The sequence below is a fragment of the Triturus cristatus genome, chromosome 11, assembly GCF_964204655.1.
Source record: "Triturus cristatus chromosome 11, aTriCri1.1, whole genome shotgun sequence".
Classification (NCBI taxonomy): domain Eukaryota; kingdom Metazoa; phylum Chordata; class Amphibia; order Caudata; family Salamandridae; genus Triturus; species Triturus cristatus.
In genome coordinates this window covers 987176559-987191836 of record NC_140594.1, presented here as the reverse complement: position 1 = coordinate 987191836, position 15278 = coordinate 987176559, and positions in this window count along the sequence as shown.

The following is a 15278-nucleotide window of genomic DNA, read 5'->3' as shown; positions in this document are numbered from 1 at the left end:
CATATTGTTCTTTCATAGTGATATTCCCAACTTATTATCTCATGTGTTTCCATTGTATGAGTGAACTACGTTTTTTATCACTCTCGAACATATAACTAATCATTTAGGTTGGATAAATTGTTTCCAATATTGCATTTGCATAAGATAATTCCAGTCATACTAGATCTTAAATCAAGTCATTCAATCTTGCTCTGTGGAATTTCTCACACTGTAATTTTCGTTATGGTTTTTCAGTTCTTAATCCTGTATTGTTTATTTTCCTTGTTTTCGTCTCGTCTGCATCACTTCTGTTTTGTAAAAAAGGGTGTGTGTGTGTGGTATCTCCCTATGATACCCCCCTTCCTCTTACTGTGGAAAGGAACACTCTGAAGGAGGATTCTGCTGAGTGTTAAGATGTGTTGACAGTTGGAATGCGAACAGCTGACAACGGTCACTGGCTGATCTCTTTGGGCTGTGGCGTCCCCATTAAAGCCTGTGTTTATTCCATATGGACTATGGTAATCACTCTTGTCCGTCTCACACTTACTTTAATTGTCCCTAGCTTCCTGTCACATTTTCCAGGTATGTTTTCAACCAGATAGTCACCATTTCTGACTTCCTCTACATTGGCAAGGTTCATTGCTGCACACCATTCTGAAGCTGGGAAGCCTGACAAATAATATCACCCATGTTATTACATTGGTTCTAACTGTGAAGCATAGTTTTTGCCAGCATTTTGCACCTATACTATACACTTGATGTTAGCATGTAAGAACATTTTCATACATACCCTGAAGCCTGAGAGTGTCTTCACTCCCTCATCTTTTAACTAAAAAGGGAGATCACACTGTGGCATACATTGGCTCTTGGAAATGGAACTTACTCTCTTGGGTACTACAGTCCAAGTCTTTGGTCTCCATCTTCAAGGCAACACAGTATTCTTATTTCCTGTGACAATTACATTTGTTAATGCCTAGAGGCAACTTTGTCATAGAGCTTTGCTATATGAGGTACTTACAATTAAGAATATGATTACAATTAGAGCTACGTTTTCCCAAATTTAGATAGCCTTGGGGACCATCCCTGGAGCCCAGCTCAATTTATTAACATTCAAGATGGCACTAGAAATTACTATATGCAAGTATATAGGCATTTCCTTCATTAAACCTGATGTGACCACTGCTTGAAACAAGGGAAATGCGTCCTTCAGCCAGTCTCAGGACACAGCATGACTATCTTTACCTAATAATTAATAGAAATCTACAGAAGAAATTTTGCACTAGTGCTCAGTAGGGCCCTTTAAACAGTCCTTAATTTGAGGTGGTGGTTTCACATGAGGCCCCCTGGCACACAGTTTTGGGGATTAGCGCTTACTTTTCTTATTATTCTGTAACCCAGAGCAAGAGTGAGAATAACAGAAAAGGAGAAAAGGAAAAGGAAGACAGAAAAAGAGTGACAAAGGGAGAAAGCAAGAATGAAAAAGAACCCACAAGCGTGGAACTAATAGGCAAGGACTCACTGAGAACATGTCTACCTATATAGACTCGTTTCTTTTTCAGATGGTTTTGCAACTTACCTCATATGTCAAGGACACTAAAGATTTCATCATTCAAATTAGGGGTATACAATGGGAACCAACATTTGTATTAATCACCTTAGACATAACCAGCCTTTATACGTGCATAGATCACACGCAGGGAATTGAAGCCATGAAATACTTTTTAAACAAATGGCCACTTAAATTCATGTCACTCAGCCTCATGTTGATTGAGTTCATCGAATTTTGTCTACCCCATAACATTTTTCTATTCCAAGGAGATCTATACAGACAGATCTCCGGGCCGGCGATGGGCACCTGCTTCGCCCCTAGCTATGCAAATTTATTTGTTGGCTGGTGGGAGGAGCAGGTGGCCCTGGCTGGGGGTAGGGCCAAATGGGCTGAGTTTGTGGTTGTATGGCATCGTTATATCGATGACCTTTTCCTTGTATGGAAAGGGTCAGTCAAACAAGCGGAGGAGTTCGTTCAATAATTGAATGATAGCAACTTTAACCTGAAATTCACACATGAAATCAGTTCAGTGGCAGTGAACTATTTAGATCTCAGAGTGTATGTTAAGGAGGGAGTATTAGAGACCGAATTGTATAGAAAACCTACTGCCGGCAATTCGACCTTGCATGCCAGCAGCTGTCCTCCTCCCAAATTGATTAATAGCATACCATATGGTGAATTCCTCCGTTTGAAACTGCTCTAGTGACATGGATTTTAAAGTGGCAGCAGAGAGCTGCATAGCCAGATTCAGAACGAGAGGTTATGAACCAGATCTATTGAATGCTGCATATAACAAGGTGCAGAGAATTCCCAGAAAAGTGCTTTTGAAGGTAAAAGAAGTAGGTAGTGCTGGAAGAAATTTAGATCTGGAGAGTGGCGTATTTCGTATGATAACTACATACTCAGATGATGCCAACACTTTGAGGAAAATGCTGAAAAAGAACTGGCATATCCTCCAAACGGATTCAGTAATAGGTAAGGACATTCCCCCAGCACCATTAATTATCTTTCGCAAAGCTTGATCGCTCAAGGACAAATTGGTCCAGAGCCACCTGCTACCCACTGTACAGAAAACAGGAACATTGAAAGATATGAAGGGTTTCTTTCCCTGTGGGAAATGCAGGGCATGTGCGAATAGTAAAAGAGTCCTGAATTATAACATCCCAGGTGTAAAAAAACAAAAAGTGATCAACAAATTTATCACATGTTTAACATCTCATGTGGTATATTTTCTAGTCTGCCCCTGCGGGCTAAGGTACGTAGGGAGCACTATACATAATGTTAAATTACGTATTCTTGAACACCAACGTGCCATTGCCAATAAGGATATTAATTATCCTGTGGCGAGGCACTTTGCCTGTAAACATCAGAGCAACAGGGAGCTGTTGCAATATTTTGGTGTAGACCATGTACCGATAAGTTTGAGAGGTGGGGACAGGGTATTGAGGTTGCGGAGACTAGAATCCCGCTATATAATTGATTTACAGACTAAGGCACCACATGGGCTTAATGGTGGGAAGAAACTCACAGTCCACCTAGGGAGATTATCTTAATCCAATTTAATGCTCTGCAAATTTTTCTTAACCATCAACTTTAATTATATCTGATTCACACCGCACATAAATGTCTATGTCCATATCTACATGAAATTAGCCTCTCTTGCCTGTTACAATTGTGTAATTGGCCTTGCTGTCACCGATCCACGGTGTGGTGTTTCAGTCATCAGTACTTATATAGTACTTTCCAGTATGTAATTTGCCATAAAGAGTGTCATAAGACATATTTTAGGCTTAGCATAGTGAGGAACGTACAGATTTTTTCAAATGTCAATGCACGGCATGATTGCCAGAGTACGAGCAATGACTTGAGAGGCTCGCCGCATATAGCGCAGATATTTTGTATATATTGTATATACTATATTGAGTGGAACCATATTTGTTAATAGTGATGAAATTATATAATTTCTTCTGTAGCCAAATTTGGGCTGATAGAGAAACATGTTTTCTAATTTACTGTAGCTATGGTATTAATGTATCAATTTGTATAAATAGCACCGTGCCAAGATGGCCGCCGCGAAATGTGCTATGTGACTAGTTTTGTATACCGTTGTCTATGTTGTTGCAGAGATTACGTGAACAATTTAAAAATGCTTCCTAGCAGCGATCATTGTAAACACTGACGAAGGAATTTCCGAAACGCATCTGTTTTGTGTGGCTGATTAAAAAACAGTGATGATACCCCCCGAGTGCTGGACTTTACTTGAAAAGGTGATGAAGTCTTTGTAGCGCTGATATATATATATAAAATATTTAAACTTTACAGAAACACACAGTCACTGGATGATGTCATCAGTTATGTCATCAGTGATGTCATTTGAGATGTCATCAGTGATGTAATCAGTGATGTCACCGACCATATCATGACCATATCATGAATGATGTAATATGTGACATCATCAGCAGAGCATTGCGGGGGCGCGAGTTATAGCTTAACTAACTATGATGGCAGAATTTCTCTGGTTTTGTACAAGTGAAATGTCCAACTAATTATAACGTCCCTGAAACCTGTGGTTTTTTCAGTGAATTTCTAAGGTTTTTTAAATGCTAATTTCTAACTATAACGTCCCTGAAACCTATGTTTTTTTATCAGTGAAAATATATATATATGTTTATATATTTGTTCCAATCCTGGTTTCGTCAATACAAAGCAGGCACTGACTCCGTGGGATACCATGAATCAATGAAATCTTTTATTCCATACGATGCAGCCCAGACGCGTTTCGGCGGACGAGTCCACCTTGCTCACTGTGTCTGGCATCACTCAGGTTGGTTACATTTAAAGTTTCAAACACTTGTGACACAAACCAAAGTGGTTGCCATGGCAACCTAAGGATTAGTGAAGGACATAGAAGATTTTCACAAACGGTGTATGTTCTGACTCTTAATTCCTTAGAAAACAGACCCCACTTGCCACTTTTCGCAAGTGTCAAACAATATAAAATGTAAATTACATCATGACGGAAGTGGAATACAACTAAATTTTAAGAAATCCCCAACATATTCCAAAGGATTAAAATGCATTTTATAAGTGGCGAGCTACAAAGATATTAATCCATCAAACAAGTTTCTATCATAAATATCAATGAAATGGTGATACTAATTGCCTTAAAGTAACTCACATGTGTTTGAGATAGTTTGTGGGCATGTGGATAGATATTAAATGTTGCACGCTAATGAAAACATAAGTTCATTGTGCCCAAGTGGGCAGGACTATTGGAGTTTCTATCATTAGGTCATACCCTCTTTCAATTCCCTTTCATTAGTGTTTAATGGGTCTGTTAGTTAGTAATACTCACTATAATCAGTGATCTGAGGGTGTATTATGGATCAAGGAGTCAGAACAAAAATAGATTACATGTGTCAATGATGAAACATACAAAACAAAGTGTGAAAAAAAGATTGAGTCAGATGTAAAAAAAGGGGATTGGTCCAGGGATCTAGAGTGTGCAGTTATAGTCATCTTAATATTTGGATTAAGGATTCTAATTTTAATTTTGGATTTAGAATTGCTATTTTTTAATGTTTAATTATGGCTGTGGCAGGTAGCTAAAGGTATTTAAAGTTATTTAAAGGTGTACGCTCATTGCCTCTTCTGCATTCATGCCATTCGGAATTTTACAATCCAACAAGATTATATATTTGGATTCTAGTCTCCGGAGTGCCAGTTGTCTATTACCTTCCCTGATGTTCTTTTTCACACTGTCAATTGCAAAGTAGGTTAAGTCCTCCGCTTTGCCGCCATGTAATGCGTTTATGTGTCGAGCCACAGGATACATAGGGTCATCATTTTTGATCGCCCTTAGATGTTGAAGTATCCTCATGTGTATAGGATGAATGGTACTTCCCACGTACATTTTGTTGCACGTGCAACGTAGCACATATACTGCAAAGTCAGTTTTACAGGTGTAGTTGTCCCTGATCTCGAGCGGAGTCTTTCTTAGGGGAGTGGAGGGAATGGTCTGATTACAAGATATGAGTTAGACTTTATGAAAAATGATTATCCTGTGACACCACAACTCTATCTGCTCCTGAAAGTCCATAAAAATGCAGAGTTTCCACCGGGCAGGCCTATTATATCTGCCATTGGCAGCCTGTTTGAGAATACCAGTAAATTCATTGACTTTTTCCTTCAACCGTTTGTGCAAGCTCTACCTGCATATACAAAAGACACTGGGGATTTCCTAACCAACATCTTTGACTGTAATTGGCATGAAGACTATATGTTTGTGACATTGGATGTACAAAGTTTGTATACAATTATCAGGCATCGAGATGGCCTGAATGCGGTGAAACAGTATCTTAGCACAAGAGATATAGGTTTTTACCAACACACACTCATGCTATTACACATGATTGAATGGTGCTTAGAGAACAACATCTTCATGTTTGATAGGCTTCTCTACAAACAGACACAGGGCACAGCCATGGGTACTTGCTTCGCCCCCAGCTATGCGAATTTGCATATGGGCTGGTGGGAGGAGCAAGTACTCATGAAAACGTACAACACACTAATGTCCGAAAATGTAGAAATATATAGGCGCTACATAGATGATATCTTTATTCTGTGGAAAGGCACGGAACAGAAAGCCATTGAATTTGTTAACAAATCAATGACAATAATCTAAACCTTAAGTTCACTTGTGCTACAAGTACTAAGTCTATTGTATTCCTTGACGTGGAACTTTACATCAGCAATAACAAAGTACATTCGCGAACATTCTGAAAGCCGACATCGGGAAATGCTATTCTTCATGCTCAAAGCTTTCACCCCATAAATCTCATCGAAAATATCCCCTATGCTGAATGTTTGCGAATGAAGGGAAATTGCAGCACCCGAGAGAGTCTAAAAGATTCTACAGAGAATCTGTGCATGAGACTCAATAATAGAGGGTACAAGACACAAGTCTTGGAGAAAGCAAAACAGAAGTGTGCAACCACCACCAGGACAGATCTCATATTCAAAAACAAGGAGAACAAGATAGGTCAAAGGAAATCCGTAGAACAGACACCCAGGTTGATTACAGGGTATAACACATACCATACCAACCTACGTAAAATCTTGTACAGGCACTGGCCTATAGTGCGCTGTGACCCTACCATAGGCCCCTCCTGTTCTAAGCTTCCTCAACTGACTTTCAGAAGAGACAAATCCATGAAACAGGAACTGGTATCCAATGCTCCTGTTCAGGATAAAGGTGTTAGTTGGCTCAAGTCTCAGAAGGGCTTTTTCAAATGCACCAAGTGTAAAGCCTGTAAACATGGAATAAATACCATATATATATATGTTCCAAAATAACTCCATTTTACTGAGGGCCCCCAACTCTGCAGGGCGGGCTTTGTAACAGGAACAGAGAATCCTGGTAATACAACACCGCAAAGAAAGCAAAGCCCAACTCCGACTTGCTTGACAAGCTGACCTTATTCGTCGCATGCAGGCAGCCTCACAACACTTATTTGTTCCTGACTGGTTTTGGTGTCCTCGCCTTGTTCACAGATGAGTGTCTCCTCCTCTTTCCCTTGCACCGGCGCTGATTTCAGCAGCTGTGCGCTATGCACACACCTTAGCGCCATATCGCTAGGGAGTGTGCATGAGTCTAGCATAGGTTTTGTACAGGAAGGGTACCCTTCTAGTACAAAATACTATGTCTAGATACGATGGAAAGTATTTCCCACTTTGTGTGCATGCTGCACAGTGCAGCACGCATGCAAAGCCGGAAAAGCAATGAGAACTGAAAATATTTCTCCTTTTAGTGCCTCCTTTGAAGGGGTGTTAACTTTTGGCTCAAAACCAGTTCTACAAATTTGTGAATATGATTTTGCGTCAAAAGGCATGGGTGGTTGCATGGGAACTCTCATGTTCCACCGATGTAAAGCTAAGTAATGCAAAGCAGTGCTTCCCACTGCTCTGCGCTACTTTGAGGGTGCTTTCCAGTGCAAAACAAGTTTTGCGCTGTGAACTAAATAGCAAAAAAAACATTTTGCGTTGGTCAGTGCCACTTTTGTGACGCTAACCCAGTGCAAAATGTTTGAAAATCCCCCCTCCCCGGGTGTCTTGACCACTTATGAAGTGAGTAGAACATTTTTTTTTTCATAGTGAGATTATATTTTATTCATTGATGGTCGATTAATTAAAACCATTACATGACTAAGAGCTGTAGAATGCATTTTCACTTGAGATAAAACAATGATTACTGCGACCAGAATAGAATTTCAGACACTTAAAAACAATGACAACTATATTGTTTCATAGGGATAAAAGAGTTAAAACGTGCTGTGCATAATTGAAATAAAAAGAATGTTTGAGGTTTTACAGATAAACAAGTAAAGTGCAATGTGCTGGGTGCAAACTAATAAGTCCTCCTGCTGTTAGGTCTTGGATTACTAGCGACCCGGAACCCCAAATGGTTTATGTCATGACTGATAGGACATCCCTGCCCTCAGTAAAATTATGAACATATTTTGAGTTAGCAGTTCCCATGTCCGAGGCTGCATGACCGTGCAGGATGCGCCACATGTCCCTTGAGATTTTTAGCTCCAGTTGGTGGCTCTCCTAAAAGCTAACTGCGAAATGCTGTTCTGGGTTCTATGGTCAGTGGCTGTTGTCCTTGCTTCAATGAGTGAAAGGCGAATAAGCTTGTAAATTTCCCCAGTCTAGCTAGTGTGCTCGATATGTCTTCAGTAAAGCACATATCTGATGCCTCCTTACAGCACTTAACCCCTTTTGAACAACACAGCGAAAGGAGCAGGCGGTGTCGTTCCACGGACAGTTTTTGGGGCAGCAGTGCAACACCTGTAACCAGGATTCTTTGCGGTAGTTGCATAACCTGAAGGGAATGACCGCATCTTGGTGGGCCCAACCAGCCAGTGCAATTAGCCTCATATAGAGAATTTTCATATGTGTCTGAGTCCAGAGCTCTTGTTTAAAGTTTGTCTGTGCCTTCCCAGAAGTATAAGATGCATCCAACGCCTCGGTCAGGGTACTGGGTCGAAGACTACCTGTATCAAGTTCAAAGGACGTTAATAGCACTTGCCTGTTCACAACTTTTTTCCAGGCAGAACAAGGAATTTCTTCGAGATGCAGGCTATCTGTCTGAATTGTCAGAGTGCTGGTTGAGGTTGCGAGCTGTAGTTGCCAGGGAGACACTGCTATGTCGAAGACTGGTTTCAAATGATATTTGAGCGAGGACTCTGGGGCCTGCAAGACCCTGAGTTAGAACTTTATTAGATCCCCAGTCCCACGAGGTCAGTGCACCCCAGGCTCAGCTCCAGCCTCAGCCTTGCTCTTCTGGCTTGTCGGGTGGCGAGTAACATTTTTCTTGTACACCTTAATCTGGGAATGTATTAAAAATGTGTCAATGGCGCTGGGGAACGCCAAGTGACCATAGTTGAGGGCCGCTAAGCGTTTTGCTCTCAATACAGTCAACATAGCCTCTGCAATTGGGCTTTGTAGATGGTTACTAAGGCGCTTCAGTGAGTGGATGAGAGTGATGGCCTTAGTTATAAGGTGCTTTAGGTGGACGGCTGGTTTGGCACTTTCAGAAAGATAGTTGTAGGCTTAAGTTGTTACAACCTGGAGGTCTTCCATCTGCCATTTAAGTTGTTTTTTGTGCTGGAATTTTCTGAAAATGACACTCGTGGTTTTGCCCTGGTTTACCTGAATATTGTTTACTTGGTGGTAGCGGTGAAGTGTATGGGGGCTCTCTGCAGGCTGACTCTGGTGTGATCCAAGATGGCAGCATGTTCAGCATACTGCAGGATGGGGAGACGCAACCTTCCCAGCCTTGGTGTTACTAATCTGGCTCCTTCCAGGGCTGCTCCCATATCTGCAGGTTAACGGTTGAAAAGTAAGGGAGACAGCACGCAGCCCTGTTTAAGCCTGTTGATGTTAGGTACACTAGCGGTGGCGGGACCCAGACCTATGCACCCTGGTATAATGATGCAATTGCCCTAAAAAGTGGGAGCAGGATCCCCAAGGTGACTAGCTTCCCCCATAGCTTATTCCAGTCCACCCTGTTGAACGCAGTACTGACATCAATGAAACAGCAGAACTAGGGTGGTTGCTTCCTCCTGGCCGCTTGTGTTGATAAGTGAGCCAGAGCTAAGATGTTATCCATTGTTGAGCTCCTGGCCCTAAACCAGGATTGGTAAAGCGGGAGAATACCTGTTTCCGCTACCTATGTTTCCAGCTCTTTTAGAACAATGCGAGTGTAGGCCTTTGCTTCCAAATCGGATAGAGCTATAAGCCTGTAATTGGCCTGGTTAGAGCGGTTTCCCTTTTTATGACTGGGGGAAAGGATGGAGCCTCTCCAGGAGGAAGGGATTATTGCAGTGGCAAAAGCATGGTTAAAGAGTGACATTAACTCAACTTGGTCACTTGGTGTCACACCTTCCAAGGCAATGCTGGAGCATTCAGGAATAGTAGGGCCTGTGGAGTGGGCGCAGCTGAATTAAACAGAAGGGGACATGTATAGTAATCTCCCTGGGGCTCTGTACCACCTTCACCCAGTCCTCCTCCACTATAAGACCAATATCTCCCTCCCAAACTTCTCACATCTTCAGCAAGGGATCAGGGAAAATGCTCATTAATTTCAAATAGGTGATGAAGAAGGCCCTACCTACCACTGGGTCTAGGAGGAGCCGATCCTCCAGGGGAGAATATTCAGGCAGTTGCTCACCCTCAAGTTCTTAGTGCTGTAAGGTGTGCCGCAATTGCATATATTCAAAGTGTTCCGACTCTACAATCTCATATTCCGGTTGTAAAATTGCAAAAGATACCATGGCTTGCCTCCTCCACACATCCACAAGGTGCTCTATGCCTTGTAATTCCCACTTCGAAAATCCCTTTGAGCAACTTACATCCTAGAGGAGGTCACTTTACCACAACAGGGTTCTATCCATTAATTTGTCCCCCCATCCCAGGTGTTTATTGGCTTGTTGCCAGGTCATCACTACTGTTTGGGTATGAGTCGGTAGAACACCTTCACCCCTCCTTCTGTGGAACAGTGAAAAATATTCCCAAATGGCTATAGACTCTATCTATCCGGTAAGCCGGCTCAGCTCTGTCCGTAAATACCCAATCATTTATACTATCAGCTACATTGCCGAGTAGTACATACATATATCTGAGACTGCCAGCCCCTTTCATACACTCCTCCCTGCAACTTACAGAGAGCAATGTGGGGACTGCATCTGTCCCACAGGAGTTGAAGCAATTCGCTGTCGACTTTCTTAAAGAAGTCAGGAGGTATTTTATAAGGGGTGCTCAGGAAAACATGTAGAAGGCACAGGAGGATCTTTTTCTTAAATAGAGCAGCTCTACCCAACAAGGAAACTGGGAGCGTGTGCCAATGGACAATTTCATTTTAGGGATGATCAAATTGTGGGAGCAAATTTGTTCTCAGGGATACATCTGCATCACGCATGATGTAGATGCCTAAATATCAAAAGCCATCCTGCAAATGAGAGCTATACACCTCAGCAACAGCCTAGGGATACCCCCTGAGAGGGGTAAGCTGAGTGATGTATCCCAATTAATTTGATAGCCGGAGTATTCCCAAAAAGTTGGAATCTGTGCAAAAGTCTATCAACCATGAGGTAGGCCTGTGTGGCATAGAGCAGGGTATCATGTGCATAAAGGAAGATCCGTTCCTCCCATTTACCCTTCCCATTAATGCCTCGTACAAATTCATGCCACCAAAGGCTAAAGTGCAATGGCAAAGATCATTGGGGACAGTGGGCAGCTCTGTCTTGTCCCCTATGCAACTCAAAAGAGCACTCTGTTAACCCACCCACAAATGTTAGGTCCAAAGCCCAGCTAAGTAAGAGCCACAAAAAGGTAGCACCACTTGACTCTGGCGATGCCATCCTAGCATCCAGGGAGAGCAGCACAGCCTGCTCTGCCTAAGGAGCTGCGGTCATGTGCAGTACCCCATAGAGCCACCAAAGGTTTAACCAGGCTGCCATATGTGGCATAAAGCCAGACTGGTGTGGGTGGATCACTGTGGTTATCACTGATCAAAGTCTGTTAGCTAGGGCTTTGGCCATTACCTTTCCCTCCAGACTTAACAGCGAAAAAAGGCCCGTATGAACTACAGGCCATAGGCGGCTTACTCTTTTAGGGGTGACCACAATGATAGCGGTTCTCTGATCTAATGGAAGGCACCCTTCCTCACTGGCCTCCCTGAACATATTCAACATATGTCCCACTACCTGTCTGGGAGTACAGTACTCACAGATTTCGGAGATTCACAGGAGCAGAATGAAACACTTTTCCCAACTCCCAACTGGAATCCAACTCAGTCTCATGAGGCTATTAAGATCTAAGTGAATTTCCAGAGGGAATGGGGACAGAGATTAGACAGCCTTGTCTACATCTTCTTGGTCTCTCCATACCTCTCTCCAATCTGCTCTTATTCATCTGACTGGAACCTTTTAGTGTTGCTGGAAGAGTTGTGACATATTAACACAAATTAAAACTTAAACCCTCCCTATCTCTTACCTAATCTAATGAACCGTTTATCTGCAATTCTTCCTACCCTCTAGACTGAGATTGATTGCTCCTCTTCTTATGATGTTAAAGGTTAGGAATTTGTCTTAGAGGGCCCACATACTCAACAGTATTTTGTATGATCTTTCTCAACTTTTCTTCTTAAATTCCTTATTACTTTTTTTTTGCTCCTTTCAACCTTTCTTTTTGGGATTATAAATGACTTTCCTACTCCCAAGCTATATTTTGCTTTCACAAAAGCTGTTATAATTATTGCATTTATCTTTTTCTCTTTTCAGAGATTGCGTTATTTGCGTGACTCACATGTTCATCAATTAGTCTACTTCCTTGCGTTGAAACCGCTGGATTCAGGTAAGATTTATCTTGAGCTTTCCTTTAGATTTTACTAGTTATATACATACATATATATATATGCAATAACGTGAACCGCCCAGTAATTCGCCGCTCTCAGCATCACGGGTGAGGCAGCTCGCAGAGCCGGCTCCGCACCATATTATAGAAAACCAATGTCCAGGAACACACAAGGCTGCACACTCGGGTTCATACAAAGAAATTCAATTTATTCCAGCGTGGTACAGGAAAATGAGCTAACACAAACGCGTTTCGGCCACCTGGCCTTCGTCCATGTTAGTTACCATGATTACAAGTCACACTTAAATAACAAAACATTTCATTTGTTACTTCAATTTCATCATGAAAATAAACAAAGGGCTTGATCAGGGGTGGTTATTTTAAAATTTTCTTTGTCGGCCATCTTAGCCTGCACCTTCATATCATTTTAACGATGATAAAAGGCATGTAGTCAATTCATTTGAAAATATATCATGCATTCAAGGCTTGTCAGATTGCTATTTATGTACTGTGAATCAGTTATTTTGGTTTTCAAATGACAGGATTGGTCAAATTATAAACTATTAATATTTCATCTATTGATACAGATGTTGCCATCTCCTCATTTGCTGCAATATTAAAAACCATCAAATGTCATTATCTGAATTGTACATGTGCACCGATTATTGCCGTACCTAAATTATGCCCGGAATGGGCAAGCAAATCCAATGGATTTGAAGAGGAATATGTAAAGAATAAGACTGTGCATTTACATATTCATACGTCGTCATGTAACACAGCAGGGATAGTAGAATTATCGACCTGATATCCTGTTCCACACTGACAAGCCAAATACATTTTTATAAGAGAACACACCAATCATGAACCTGAACAGTTTCACAAACCTACATCAGTTGCCAATCAACAATACATGATTACAGGAAAAGGTGGAGGATTGTCTCATGTTACAGGAGATAGACTAAGTTTTCAAAATGTCTGCCTTGGCGGGACCATATCCTGCCATAACATGCTTTTCAACCATACTAATAAGAAAATGGCGAAATTACTGAACTAAATTGGCCAATATCTTATTACCACCTTCTAACCTACAAACAACCAAAGTTCCTCCTCACTATTAAGCCCCCAAGGAGTACGGGTTCGTAGCTCAATAATATATCTTGCTTTCAACTGCTGTAGCAGTTTTACCCTGTCCCCTCCTCTTTCTGTAGTCGAGACCTGGTCCAAACAGAAGTAGCGTAATCTGTCATTTCTAGAGTCATGGGCCTCAGCAATGTGTCTGGCTACTATCACAATTGGTAATTGCCCGTGGGTGCTCCAGTATCCGCTTTTTTGCTGGATGCATCGTGCTGCCAACATACTGGAGCCCACACAGGCACACCAGACAATACACGACAAAACTTGTGTTACAGTTGAGAAATTTGTTTATCACGTGTTTATTTTTCTTGCCCGGGACTGCATATTCTTTGAGCTTGACACTATTCTTACAGGCCTTACAAAGGGTACATGGGTAAAAGCCAACAACCGATGTTTTCGATGATGGCGCATCCTCTAAAAAGTGACTGTGTACCAAAATATATTTCAATGACTTATTCTTACGATACGTGATGTCTGGTCTACTCGGTAACAGATTCCCAATGACACCATCTGTCTGTAAAGTTTTCCAATTCTTTTGAACCAAACCCCTGATTTTCTGAGACTTGGCTGAAAAGCAGAGAATTAGCCTGATATCTTCTTTATCGTTCCCTGTATTTGATACATCAGTCCCTTTGTATGTGAAGACTGCCTGCCTCTCCATGGATTGCACCTTAAGTGCGGTGTTGTGTAGAATATGATTTTGGTACCCTCTCTTCCTGAATCTACTGAGCGATTCACCTGCAGCTGCTGCATAATCTTCATCACGCGTACAGTTTCGTTTTAATCGCAGTAATTTCCCATAGGGGATGCTATGTATCAGGCTGTGTGGGTGCTGGCTTTTAGAATGTAATACAGTATTGCCAGCTGTTGGTTTCCTATACCACTTGGTGCAGGTTTTATCATCTGCCACAAGCACCAAAAGATCCAGGAAAGGTACCTCAATATTGCTGATATTACTAGTAAACTTCAAGTTAAACTGATTTTTATTGGGAATTTCGATAAACAGTACCTTCCAGACAATAAAGAGGTCATCTATGTAGCGCGCCCAGAGTTTTATCTTATCGAACCACCTCTCATTGTCATCCGCCCCGGCCACATGCTTTTCCCACCATCCTACTAAAAGATTTGCATAGCTATGGGCAAAGCACGTGCCCCTCGCGGTACCTTGTGTCTCCAGATAAAGCTGCCCTCCAAAGAGAAAAATATTATTGTGTAGACAAAATTCGACAATCTTGAGTATCATCTTACTATGTGTCTGGAATTTGAGAGGCATGGTTTTAAGAAAATATTTAAGTGCCAACAGGCCCTGGCCATGGGCTATACACATGTATAAACTAGTAATATCCATAGTGATGAATTGAAAATCTGGCTCCCTTCGAATGTCCGGGATCTGCCATAGAAAATCAGTTGTATCCTGGATGAAGGAACTCAAGTCCTCTACCAGTGGGAAAAGAAAATGATCCGCATAGATTGATGCTTTTTCCAGCAGGCTTCCCTTACTGGAAACTATTGGTCGTACTGGCGGTCTAGCCATGTCTTTGTGGACTTTTGGATAAGTGGTGAAACATGGGAAGCACAGGGAAATCCATCTTAATATACTGACACTCATCCTCCTCCAAAATACCACTGAGTTTTCATTTGTTGAGCAGATCATAAAACACCAAGACACTTGTGTTAAAGACATCTCTTTTATCTTTCG